Source organism: Panulirus ornatus, chromosome 48 (genome assembly GCF_036320965.1).
Source record: "Panulirus ornatus isolate Po-2019 chromosome 48, ASM3632096v1, whole genome shotgun sequence".
Taxonomy (NCBI): domain Eukaryota; kingdom Metazoa; phylum Arthropoda; class Malacostraca; order Decapoda; family Palinuridae; genus Panulirus; species Panulirus ornatus.
Window position 1 is genome coordinate 30,511,339 of NC_092271.1, and position 14,697 is coordinate 30,526,035.

The window sequence follows — 14,697 nt, forward strand, 5'->3', positions numbered from 1 at the left end:
GTTGGTGCACAAGGTTGTTTAAGTGCACAAATAGATATTTCAAAATAAACTTGATAAATTGAAATTTAGGTGAACAAGTTTACATGTATTTTTTACAGGAGTTCTTCCAAAGTAGATAGGTATTCTGTGGTTGACTGAAGAGAATTAACTGTAGGGAAAGCTAGTCACTGTACATGGTACTTTGAATATCTTCACATAAGCAGTATAATTACCATATACCGATTTTCCACTGATTCTCAGAATGAATGTATCATTAAAATAAGGGTTTGATATTTTTTGTGTTTCTTTGAAAATGAATTTATACATTATCCATCTATGTTTCATCTTGACATATCACAGATATTAATAGTTTAGTCTTTTGTGACAAATCTGTTTACCTGTCTCTATCTCTGACATCTATTCCCTTCTGGAACTCCCTTGAGGGGATGGTTATGGCAATAGTCTCCATTTGTGATATATCTGTCTATGTATCTATATCTCTGATGCCTGTTCCCCTCTAGAACTCCCTCAAGGGGATTGTCACAGCCAGCAGTAGAGTCCCACTTCTTATCCTTTAGTGCCTCACCCAGTGTTTGTACAGGCTCCTATCTAATGTTCTTATGTGATACATTATGGTTATCCACATTCTCTTAAGGAAACACTTGGAGTGTTCTTCATTATATTGTTAGTTAAACCAAAAAGGATTTCATTAAGAATTTTTATATTTATTTATAGTTGATAGAGATGCTCTGTGGAAGGTATTAAGAATATGGTGTGGGAGGCAAGTTGTTAGAAGCAGTGAAAAGTTTTTATCGAGGATGTAAGGCATGTGTACGTGTAGGAAGAGAGGAAAGTGATTGGTTCTCAGTGAATGTAGGTTTGCGGCAGGGGTGTGTGATGTCTCCATGGTTGTTTAATTTGTTTATGGATGGGGTTGTTAGGGAGGTGAATGCAAGAGTTTTGGAAAGAGGGGCAAGTATGAAGTCTGTTGGGGATGAGAGAGCTTGGGAAGTGAGTCAGATGTTGTTCGCTGATGATACAGCGCTGGTGGCTGATTCATGTGAGAAGCTGCAGAAGCTGGTGACTGAGTTTGGTAAAGTGTGTGAAAGAAGAAAGTTAAGAGTAAATGTGAATAAGAGCAAGGTTATTAGGTACAGTAGGGTTGAGGGTCAAGTCAATTGGGAGGTGAGTTTGAATGGAGAAAAACTGGAGGAAGTGAAGTGTTTTAGATATCTGGGAGTGGATCTGGCAGCGGATGGAACCATGGAAGCGGAAGTGGATCATAGGGTGGGGGAGGGGGCGAAAATTCTGGGAGCCTTGAAGAATGTGTGGAAGTCGAGAACATTATCTCGGAAAGCAAAAATGGGTATGTTTGAAGGAATAGTGGTTCCAACAATGTTGTATGGTTGCGAGGCGTGGGCTATGGATAGAGTTGTGCGCAGGAGGATGGATGTGCTGGAAATGAGATGTTTGAGGACAATGTGTGGTGTGAGGTGGTTTGATCGAGTAAGTAACGTAAGGGTAAGAGAGATGTGTGGAAATAAAAAGAGCGTGGCTGAGAGAGCAGAAGAGGGTGTTTTGAAATGGTTTGGGCACATGGAGAGAATGAGTGAGGAAAGATTGACCAAGAGGATATATGTGTCGGAGGTGGAGGGAACGAGGAGAAGAGGGAGACCAAGGAATAGAGTGAATTGGATCGATGTGGTATACCGGGGTTGACGTGCTGTCAGTGGATTGAATCGGGGCATGTGAAGCGTCTGGGGTAAACCATGGAAAGCTGTGTAGGTATGTATATTTGCGTGTGTGGACGTATGTATATACATGTGTATGGGGGTGGGTTGGGCCATTTCTTTCGTCTGTTTCCTTGCGCTACCTCGCAAACGCGGGAGACAGCGACAAAGCAAAAAAAAAAAAAATATTAATTTTGCTTTGTCGCTGTCTCCCGCGTTAGCGAGGTAGCGCAAGGAAACAGACGAAAGAATGGCCCAACCCTCCCACATACACATGTATATACATACACATCCACACACGCAAATATACATACCTATACATCTCAATGTACATATATATATACACACACAGACATATACCTATATACACATGTACATAATTCATACTGTCGGCCTTTTATTCATTCCCATCGCCACCTCGCCACACATGGAATAACAACCCCCTCCCCCCCTCATGTGTGCGAGGTAGCACTAGGAAAAAACACCAAAGGCCCCATTTGTTCACATTTGTTCTAGCTGTCATGTAATAATGCACCAAAACCACAGCTCCCTTTCCACATCCAGGCCCCACAGAACTTTCCATGGTTTACCCCAGACGCTTCACATTCCCTGGTTCAATCCATTGACAGCACGTCGACCCCGGTATACCACATCGTTCCAATTCACTCTGTTCCTTGCAAGCCTCTCCCCCTCCTGCATGTTCAGGCCCCGATCATTCAAAATCTTTTTCACTCCATCTTTCCACCTCCAGTTTAGTCTCCCACTTCTCCTCGTTCCCTCCACTTCTGACACATATATCCTCTTGGTCAATCTTTCCTCACTCATTCTCTCCATGTGACCAAACCATTTTAAAACACCCTCTTCTGCTCTGTCAACCACACTCTTTTTATTTCCACACATCTCTCTTACCCTTACATTACTTACTCGATCAAACCACCTCACACCACATATTGCCCTCAAACATCTCATTTCCAGCACATCCACCCTCCTGCGCACAACTTTATCCATAGCCCACGCCTTGCAACCATACAACATTGTTGGAACCACTATTCCTTCAAACATACCCATTTTTGCTTTCCGAGATAATGTTCTCAACTTCCAAACATTCTTCAAGGCTCCCAGAATTTTCGCCCCCTCCCCCACCCTAAGATTCACTTCCGCTTCCATGGCTCCATCCACTGCCAGATCCACTCCCAGATATCTAAAACACTTTACTTCCTCCAGTTTTTCTCCATTCAAACTTACCTCCCAGTTTACTTGACTCTCAACCCTACTGTACCTAATAACTTTGCTCTTATTCACATTTACTCTTAACTTTCTTCTTTCACACACTTTACCAAACTCAGTCACCAGCTTCTGCAGTTTCTTACATGAATCAGCCACCAGCGCTGTATCATCAGCGAACAACAACTGACTCACTTCCGAAGCTCTCTCATCCACAACAGACTGCATACTTGCCCCTCTTTCCAAAACTCTTGCATTCACCTCCCTAACAACCCCATCCATAAACAAATTAAACAACCATGGAGACATCACACACCCCTGCCGCAAACCTACATTCACTGAGAACCAATCACTTTCCTCTCTTCCTAAACGTACACATGCCTTACATCCTTGATAAAAACTTTTCACTGCTTCTAACAACTTGTCTCCCACACCATATATTCTTAAAACCTTCCACAGAGCATCTCTATCAATTCTATCATATGCCTTCTCCAGATCCATAAATGCTACATGCAAATCCATTTGCTTTTCTAAGTATTTCTCACATACATTCTTCAAAGCAAACACCTGATCCACACATCCTCTACCACTTCTGAAACCACACTGCTCTTCCCCAATCTGATGCTCTGTACATGCCTTCACCCTCTCAATCAATACCCTCCCATATAATTCACCAGGAATACTCAACAAACTTATACCTCTGTAATTTGAGCACTCACTCTTATCCCCTTTGCCTTTGTACAATGGCACTATGCAAGCATTCCGCCAATCCTCAGGCACCTCACCATGAATCATACATACATTAAATAACCTTACCAACCAGTCAACAATACAGTCACCCCCTTTTGTAAAAAATTTCACTGCAATACCATCCAAACCTGCTGCCTGGCCGGCTTTCATCTTCCGTAAAGCTTTTACTACCTCTTCTCTATTTAGCAAATCATTTTCCCTAACCCTCTCACTTTGCACACCACCTCGACCAAAACACCCTATATCTGCCACTCTATCATCAAACACATTCAACAAACCTTCAAAATTCTCACTCCATCTCCTTCTCACATCACCACTACTTATCACCTCCCCATTAGCCCCCTTCACTGAAGTTCCCATTTGTTCCCTTGTCTTATGCACTTTATTTACCTCCTTCCAAAACATCTTTTTATTCTCCCTGAAATTTAATGATACTCTCTCACCCCAACTCTCATTTGCCCTCTTTTTCAACTCTTGTACCTTTCTCTTGACCTCCTGCCTCTTTCTTTTATACCTCTCCCACTCTCCCAAGAATTTTTATTATTACCTTTATATCCCAAGCAGCGATTTTCACATGCAGAGGGTTTTGTGTATCATATGATGATACAGTTATGGACTTGTAAAGTGCACTCTAGAGCTTAGAGCTTCTCTACATCCAAAGAGATATCACAAGATGATAATACTGCTCTTGTAAGTGCTGGATGGTTGTATTGAGGTGCTGGAATAAAATGTTGACTGCTATTGGTCATGTTGTTGAGTTGATGAGTGATAAGCCAAATCTCATTAGGAAAATGAAAAGTGTTTTTTTGTCTGGTACCCAAAGTAATCTGTTTGGAACAAAGGAAGTCATTCTGAACCACTGTACATTGTTCTCCTTTTCTGGTCTTTGTAGTAGGCAGCACCATCTAGTGTCTCTGTTAAGATAAGTATTAATCAGGGTAGAAGTTACCGTTGTATTCCAACACCAGCTGCCTCTCCATCCTCTGAATGTAATATGTAACACTGTGTGGGTACTAATGGCAGGTCCAAGGAGCTAGGGCTTTTCTTTCGTTACAGTTGATGGAAACAAGACATGAGACGTGGTCCTTACAACCTTTGCGTCTCTTATAAACAGTTCAATGGCATGTTTACAGTTTACATCTGAACGCTTTCACTATTCATACACTGTGTCTTTCCTCATGACCACAACCTTATTTCTGTTAGTTTAGTTTTGATTAAGCATGCCTGCCCCCCCTCTCTTAAAAAAAAAAAAAAAGAAAAAAAAGAAAAAAAAAAGCCAACTTAGGCACTTTGTTGGAGTTCAGAGATTATCCCTACACAACTTCTTTATTGAACTCTCACTGGGATTGGTTCTACTTTTTTGGTCGGGCAGGATGCCTTTTATTGAGTAGAATGCATTGCAAAGGTTATCATGGCTGGGATGGAATTCTACATTCTGTCATCCTCCAAGACCATGAAACTCTTCCATTCATGTGAAACCTAATCCCCTTCCATTTCATATCGGAATCATTGCTGAGAACCAAGCACCTTCTTATAAGGTGTGCTGACTTCTACTAACAAATCTGTTTGGTCCGTAACCAAAAGCATTTCCAACAACTTATGTAATTCAACCTTTCATCCTCTTTTTACTAGATCAATATATTGCTAACTCTTTAACTGATAAAGCTGCTCTCTTTGATACTTTGTTTTCCTCAGACTCAACTTTGGGTGATTAATTTTCTTATTTTCCACCCCTTTGTCTTCCTATTGAATCTGTCACATCTATATCTTCATTTACAGGGTCTTTTAGGGGCTGTCCCAGCTTCAGGTTGACAAGGCATATGGCTCATATGGTGTAGCCCCATGGATTGTTAGGGAATGTGTCTCCTTTTATTTTTTTTGTTGAAGGCTCTAGTCACTGACAGAACCCCACATCAAGGCCAGGCCTTGATTGAAATATAGAGAGAATTATGAAATAGGAAAAGAAAAGACAAGGGAAAGTATTTATGAATTTTGGAGGAAGTAAAGGACCTGTCTCTTGAATTGTGCCAGGTTATAGTTATTAGGAGAAAACATGAAAAGTTAGAGTTCCAAAGCTTTGATGTGTACGGAATGAAGCAGGTATCAAAAATGACTCATCCTTGAGTTGCTGATGGCCACACAATAATCATGTGATGCAGCACCTTGCCAAGTATTGTGTGGTCTAGCTACTGGTGGGGGCACACAAGCAGCCAGCTCTCAGGAGCAGAAACCAAAGTAATATCTAGAGGAGAGGGAAAATGAGCTAACACTGTGGCATAGGGCAAGGGGGTCAAGTTTGGATGTTAGCTTAGGATAGTTTACATGTTGGATTGCTTTTGACTCTGTCATGTATGCATACAGAACTAGAACTTCCCTAAATACGAGAGTAGTACTCCATTCAAGGATGAATCATTTCCTGGTATAATCAGAGCATCTGTTTGGAAGAGAAGTTTCGACATCTAAACAGAACACCAATCCATGTTCATCTGTATTTATAAACCCAGACTTTCGCTTCTGCCCGAGAGCACTCCTTGGCACAGCCCATCTCTAAGAAGTGAGACTGTTCAAACCCCCCCCCCCAGCTATCATCCCATTGCCATTGCATATGTTATCTCTAAAGTCTTTGAAGCTCTCTTATAGTCTAACTTTTTCAAACTTAGAATCCCATTCCCTTCTTTCAGATCACTTGTATGGATTTTGCATTGCTAGGTCTACTGTCAATCATCTGTTGCATTTGACTCACTTTTGGACCTCCTTTCTTGTGGTGAAACATTTGTCCTATCCCTAAACGTCTCCAAAGCATTTGATAGGGTGTGGCATAAGTCTGTGCTTTCTTAGTTCTCCTCCTTTAGTTTCATGGCTTTTCTTTGTTCTCTGATGCATAGTTTCCTGTCTGGCCAATCCAATTAGTAATGGTGTCACCCTGTTTATTCTTATGTAGATAATCCGTCTTTACATACTTCAGTGCACTTTTCCTCCCCTCCTCTTTAGTGCTTGTTCTCTTTCTTGTACTGATCATATTTCTTTTCTTAATTCAGACCTGTGAAGCACTTGAGTTGGAAAGCAGTTACCTTTGTAAAATTAGATAGTGATTAAATGCAATTTCTCCCAATATCTCTTTTTAAGAATCATTTGTTTTCCTCTGTTCTGTTTCAAAACACCACACTTCAACTCTGTAATAACATAAACATGTTAGGAACAACCATATCCTTCACTCTGCCCAGGAAGACCCTCATAATCAACATAGCAAAGTCTGCTTTCCAAAAGCAGTGTTGTATAGGTTTCATAATTATCTTTTGAACAGCTGTTTCATATATTCAGGGGTTTTTATTTACTTGGATGGAATCAAAAGCCATCTGTCTAATCATGAAAATGCATGGTGTTACCTCTCTTCAACCCTCCTTTTCCATACCCCAGGATGTTGTTGCTCTCGCTCAATTCTGTAGATATCACTTCGGTCATTGTTGTTGTGAATTGTTTGCATGTGTTCCCACCCCAAGGTTTGGACCTATGGCACATGTTTGGCAGCTGCTTCTCACAGTTTCTCTGTGGAGTACTTCTATTGAGGAATGCCTGTCATGATGCTTCCTTTCTCTGAACAGCTATGGAATTTTCTTCCTTTCTTGGTCTTTCTCTCTTCATATGATTTTTCCTTAAGAGTCAGGTGTACAAACATTGGCAGAACCCAGATTGATTTCTGCTTTCTTTTTCTCTTACTTTTTTCTTTCACCAGAGATGTCCCAGACTGGAGCATGTTTTGCTCATGCCATGTCGATCACTATAAAAGAAATGGTAGCATAGTGGCCTTACTAGGCAGCCATAGGGTATATAGTCTTTTTTTTAAGCAGTTCAGGCAGCTGAATGGTCTGATCATGGCCATCTGATTTATGTCATACTCAGACATCTTGCTCATTCACACATTTTTTCACTACTGGGAGATTTTGGCGTGTTATCTCCCAAATACTAATGCAAGCTGATGACATTGACCTGGACCATGTATACCTCTTTCCACAGAGCCAAATTATTATCACCAAAAGGCACTGCTCTGTCAGATGCTTCATCTGTAGTCAACAGTATCATCTCCACTGCAAATCACAGTCATCAATTAGAGGCTGCTCACAGCATTGGAAATGCAGCAGTCACTCAGACTGCAACTCTCATAACACCACCACAAAACCTTCACCTGTGACACCCAATAGACACCACCACAAAATGTACATTCCCACTCTTCACAGACGAACCATTTTACTCTGCAGAACTCCAGGGACAATCTTAACATTTAGCAATGCAGTGCCAGTGGCATCAGAAACAAAAAGAAATACTCAGCCAATTCAGGGAACCCATCATCTACAAAGCTCTCATCCAAGAAACCAGACTTACACCCAGATCTGACTTCCCACCATTCTGCAGCTAGACAACTATAAGTAACTGTCATGTAGTTGGTAAGAAAGAGGAATGGTTAAAATGAGGAAAGACTGGCTCATTGAAAGATGTCTTAAAGCGAATGAGCTTTGAGCTGTGCTGTGGTGAAAATATAGAGGGGGCACTCTAGCTAGCCAACATTTACAAGGTAAAAGAGAGCATGGAAAGAATATACTGGGATAAGCAAAGAGGAACAATGAAACTCTGAAAAGAATATTGTGGACAAGGCAGGAGAAAATCCAAAGCTTTTCCATAAATTCATCAGGAGTCAGTTACTTGTTGAAGAGCGGCTAATCAGGCTAAAGGATTCAATGGGTAGAATCGTTCTGGATGTTGTAAGTCTTGGGATGGGTACTCTTTTTCATATATATTATTGGTATTAATGATGGACTGCAAAGCTGGGAAATAAATCTATAAATGAACTTGAATGTCTGTAGCTCCAAACTGACATAGATGTACTTGATGAAATGGGCAAAGTTTTACATATTAGTTGTAAAAACGAAATGGGAAGCTACAGTATGAATTCTACTTAACTACAAAAAGTAGATGAGGAAAAATACTTGGTTCAAGTAATCTCTGATAACCTAAAACCAAGGAAGCATTGAAAAGAGAAAACAAAATTCTTGGATTTATATGTGGGGCCTTTGATTTTAAATCTAGGGAAATCATCCTAACTCTTTACAGTTCATTGGTTTGTTCTCATCTTGAATAATGTGTTCAATTTTGGTCACTCTACCTAAAAAGAATACGTAGCAAGAATGGAGAGAGTACTGCATCGAGCTATAAAGATGATTTCCAGATTGAGAAACAAATCCTGCGAGAGCAGATTAAATGACTTGAATCTGTTTACCTTAGAAAAGAGAAGTTTAATAGGTGATCCAATGCAAGTATTTTAAATGATCAAAGGCTTTGATTATCTTGATCAAATTACTTTAGACTTGATTCATCTGATTTTACTCAAAATAATGAGTACACATAAACTCGTGGGCAAACATTTTGCCTCAAATGAGGGTATGGACTTTTTCTACAACTGGATAGTTAACATGTGAAAAGATTCACCAGTTAATTTGCTTGAAAACAGTGCTGTAAATACATTTAAGTCTAGACTTGACAAATACTTTATTTCAAGTCCAATTTGTAACATTATTTGACCCTCCATAGTCACAGTGATGGTTTGCAGGTCATAATTTTTTTATTATCTGTATACCTTTTAAGTTTTACCACACAGATCTGTAAGTTTTTGATATCTTCCACTATCTTAAACAGCCTAAAAAAGACCCAATACCCTGTCGCTGTTCGAATTCCTTTGTATTTCTTTGAAGCTTAAGGCACTGAACAATAACTTCAAAATGTTTTCATAGTGAGATGGAATTGGGAGGAGGTTTTAGAAAATATATATGTACGTAAAGGTCTTGACTCATACAGGGCCCAGGGTCCTGATGAAGTATCATCTATGCTGAAGATGTATGCAGGAACACACAATAACCTTCTTGAGATGCTGTTCAAGAAAGGCACAGTGCCAAGGGAATGGAAAAGGGCGAACTTCATATGTATCTATGAGAGATGAGACCGGGAAGAGACATTGAACATGTGGTCTTTAAGGTATTAGAAATGATAATTAGGAAGCAAATTGATTGATTTTTTTCAAAGGACAAGTTACAGATGTGAGAAACATCACAGTTTTAGTGAAAGGAGGTCATGCATAACAAACCTCTTAAGATTTCTATGCGAGAGTGAGCTCTGTTTTAGACAGATGGGAAGGCTGGGTGGATTGTTTGTATCAGGACATCCAAAAAGCATTTGACTATGTACTGCATAGTAGCCTGATTGAGAAGCTGGATCAACATGTAAGAATAAGGGGAACTCCTTCAATGGAAAGATTAATTCATTGAAAGGGAAGAGAGGATGCATGTTAGAGAAACCTTCTCCAAATGAGTTGATGTGATTAGCACAGTGCCACATGGTACTGTTCATGGACCATTACTTCTCTTGATCCATGTAAATGAATTGCCAGAAGGTATGAGCTCTTACCTGAATATGTTTGCAGACGATGCAAAATTATGAGCAACATAAAAAAAGAGGAGGATTGCATCAGCAAATAAGGGGATCTAACAGACTTCAAAGTTGGTTTAAGCATGGTTGATGAAATTCAGTCAGATCACATTTAAAGTAATAAGGATGGGACAGAGTGAAGTCCTCAATATGATTATTATGTATCAGGAAATAAACTGCAGAATTTTGTGTGTGGGAAGGACTTTGGAGTCATTATGGTCCCTATCTCTCCAGAGTCCCATATTAGGGGAATAGTTAAGGAGACAAACTGTCTGGTGGCAAATATCAGAATATGTTTCATGTGTATAGATAAGAAATATTAGCCAGCTGTTCATATTCTACATAAGGCCAAGATTAGAGTATGCTTCTCATGTTTGGTCCTGACACATGAAGAAGTGCTTAGAGCTAATAGAGAAGGCTCAGAGGAGGGCAACAAAAATGTTATCAGAATTAAGAGTGCAGAGTTAAAGGGAAAGGTAGAGGCTTTAGATTTGCCCATCTTGTAAGAGAGAAGATTGAGGGTTGACCTGATCACAACCCTCAAGTTTTTTATAACATTGATGATTTAGGCAGTGAACAGTTCTTCAAGAAATGTAAGGATAGAGCAACCAGGGGATATAGCATAAAATTAAGTGAGAGATTGTTTAGAAAATATGTAAAGAAGTAGTTTGTAGAATAAAAGTGGAAGATGAATGTCATAGAATTACTGAGCACATGGTTAATACCAACAGTATACATAAATTTAAGCAGTTGAGAATGTTCAAGAGATGGGGCCCCATGAGTGTAAAACTCCCTACTCTACAGCACAAATATGTAATAACAACAAAAACGAGGAGGACTCGTAACATTTATTTATTTATTTATTTTGCTTTGTCGCTGTCTCCCGCATTAGCAAGGTAGCGCTAGGAAACAGATGAAAGAATGGCCCAACCCACCCACATACACATGTATATACATACACATCCACATATGCAAATATACATACCTATACATCTCAACGTATTTATTTTCACTACCTCGCAAACGCGGGAGACAGTGACTAAGCAAAAAAAAGAAAAAAACAAGTATTTTTTATTTATTTATTTTGCTTTGTCGCTGTCTCCCGCGTTAGCGAGGTAGCGCAAGGAAACAGACGAAAGAATGGCCCAACCCGCCCACATGTACATGTATATACATACACGTCCACACACGCAAATATACATACCTATACATCTCCTTGTACACATATATATACACACACAGACATATACATATATACACATGTACATAATTCATACTGTCTGCCTCTATTTGTTCCCATCGCCACCCCGCCACACATGGAATAACAACCCCTTCCCCCCTCATGTGTGCCAGGTAGCGCTAGGAAAAGACAACAAAGGCCCCATTCGTTCACACTCAGTCTCTAGCTGTCATGTAATAATGCACCGAAACCACAGCTCCCTTTCCACATCCAGGCCCGACACACTTTCCATGGTTTACCCCAGATGCTTCACATGCCCTGGTTCAATCCATTGACAGCACGTCGACCCCAGTATACCATATCGTTCCAATTCACTCTATTCCTTGCACGCCTTTCACCCTCCTGCATGTTCAGGCCCTGATCACTCAAAATCTTTTTCACTCCATCTTTCCACCTCCAATTTGGTTTCCTACTTCTCGTTCCCTCCACCTCTGACACATATATCCTCTTGGTCAATCTTTCCCCACTCATTCTCTCCATGTGACCAAACCATTTCAAAACACCCTCTTCTGCTCTCTCAACCACACTCTTTTTATTTCCACACATCTCTCTCACCCTTACATTACTTACTCGATCAAACCACCTCACACCACATATTGTTCTCAAACATATCATTTCCAGCACATCCACCCTCCTGCGCACAACTCTATCCATAGCCCACGCCTCGCAACCATAGAACATTGTTGGAACCACTATTCCTTCAAACATACCCATTTTTGCTTTCCGAGATAATGTTCTCGACTTCCAAACATTCTTCAAGGCTCCCAGAATTTTCGCCCACTCCCCCACCCTATGATTCACTTCCGCTTCCATGGTTCCATCTGCTGAAAGGTGGGCAAGGAATAGAGTGAATTGGATCGATGTGGTATACCGGGGTTGACGTGCTGTCAATGGATTGAATCAGGGCATGTTAAGCATCTGGGGTAAACCATGGAAAGTTCTGTGGGGCCTGGATGTGGAAAGGGAGCTGTGGTTCGGGCATTATTGCATGACAGCTAGAGACTGAGTGTAAACGAATGGGGCCTTTGTTGTCTTTTCCTAGCGCTACCTCGCACACATGAGGGGGGAGGGGGATGTTATTCCATGTGTGGCGAGGTGGCGATGGGAATGAATAAAGGCAGACAGTGTGAATTGTGTGCATGTGTATATATGTGTCTGTGTGTGTATGTATATGTGTACCTTGAGATGTATGGGTATGTATATTTGCAGTGTGGATGTGTATGTATATACATGTGTATGGGGGTGGGCTGGGCCATCTCTTTCGTCTGTTTCCTTGCGCTACCTCGCAAACGCGGGAGACAGCAACTAAGCAAAATAAATAAATAGATAATATATATATAGTTATGTATATTTGTGTGTGTGGATGTGTATGTGTATGGGGGTGGGTTGGGCCATTTCTTTCGTCTGCTTCCTTGCGCTACCTCGCAAACGTGGGAGACAGTGACAAAGCAAATAAGAAAAATATATATATATATATATATATATATATATATATATATATACACACACAGGGTGTCTCAAAAAATGTGTGTGTGTACGTGTATGTAACTTAATAAGTGTAACTAGAGCCTGTGTAAACAAGGTCATGCCACAAGTGAAAAGTCCCCTTTGGCGAGGCTGAATCACTAAGAGTACGGTCTCATCAAAGATCCCACTCAAAAGGAGTCTACATTTCCCTGCTACTTGAAGTAGTGCAGCCTTAGGCTGCAAGAGGCTTCAGAAAGGTTCTGGGTAACAACAGGACTCTTACATAGAAACTTGTCCTATGTAATTATGAATAAACCTAACCTAATATTTTACTATTTGGATTCTGCTGCAAGATTTTTTGTTGCAGCAGAGTCCTCTGGAACAGTGACAGTGACATTTACCCCAAGGCTGGTTTCAGTCTTAGCAATCCAACGCAAAGTCTCTGCCTTCTCTTTTAGGAAGGTTTCCTACTGCTTCTCTAAGATTTCACAATATTCTGCAAGACGCTTGGCCCTCAATTCTTTACCATGCAAATATACAAGCCTCTTTATTGATGCTCTTCATGCTATCCACTGGTAATACCTTGGGGGTGGTCTATACAAGATGCCCAGTTCTTCAATAAGCCACTCAAAGCGTTTGTAGTCCACTCGCATGAGATTCTTCAGCAGTCTCTTCCTACGATCAATTATTTTTTCAGTTGCACCCTCTCCAAAGTCCTTTTCTTGGTAATATAAGTAATTCGTTGCAGATTCCAAATTTTAATTGTAAGCATTGCAATCGTCGCTTCTATTGACCCTGTGTCATACTGATGTTGTTGAATTTTTCTTGTAGCACTTAATCTTCATGAATTCCCTGTGATTTCCAAATTTCAAGGGCAAGAGTTGTCTTGTCACATCATCAACCTGGTCAAGCATACTCTTGCCAGGAAGTATGCTGAGGACAGGCTTTTTCTAATCTGGGTCCACGTGATGTTCCAAGTCACCGGACTTCTCTGGCTGCCATGATGGCACATGTGTTGGACGACGCCAAATTAAACCATATTCTACTGTCCCCATCCACATTGCATAATTACACTTTTGCTCACAACCTGTGTTAGGGGTAGAAGCCGGTGAGGCAGGGTAGAGCCAGGCATGGGTCCAGGCACCAGCCATGGCCCTCAAGCCACGACCAGCACTGTTAGCTACACACCGGAGTAACTGTACCACCATCGTTAGCAGTAATTAGTAGACCATGAACATGCCTTCGAAATGCATTCCACTTAAAAGATATCAAATTGGCTTTGAAGAATGTATGTGAGAAATACTTAGAAAAGCAAATGGATTTGTATGTAGCATTTATGGATCTGGAGAAGGCATATGATAGAGTTGATAGAGATGCTCTGTGGAAGTTATTAAGAATATATGGTGTGGGAGGCAAGTTGTTAGAAGCAGTGCAAAGTTTTTATCGAGGATATAAGGCATGTGTACGTGTAGGAAGAGAGGAAAGTGATTGGTTCTCAGTGAATGTAGGTTTGCGGCAGGGGTGTGTGATGTCTCCATGGTTGTTTAATTTGTTTATGGATGGGGTTGTTAGGGAGGTAAATGCAAGAGTTTTGGAAAGAGGGGCAAGTATGAAGTCTGTTGGGGATGAGAGAGCTTGGGAAGTGAGTCAGTTGTTGTTCGCTGATGATACAGCGCTGGTGGCTGATTCATGTGAGAAACTGCAGAAGCTGGTGACTGAGTTTGGTAAAGTGTGTGAAAGAAGAAAGTTAAGAGTAAATGTGAATAAGAGCAAGGTTATTAGGTACAGTAGGGTTGAGGGTCAAGTCAATTGGGAAGTAAGTTTGAATGGAGA

At 40.7% G+C, this 14,697-nt stretch overlaps 1 protein-coding gene and 1 pseudogene across 2 annotated transcripts in view; one reads left to right on the forward strand and one right to left on the reverse strand.

Annotated features, from left to right (window-relative positions):
* Positions 1–14,697, forward strand: part of Nedd4 (E3 ubiquitin-protein ligase Nedd4) — a 202,606-nt gene that overhangs the window by 53,011 nt on the left and 134,898 nt on the right. The window lies entirely within an intron of this gene.
* Positions 8,184–14,409, reverse strand: LOC139763951 (small ribosomal subunit protein uS15m-like; annotated as a pseudogene).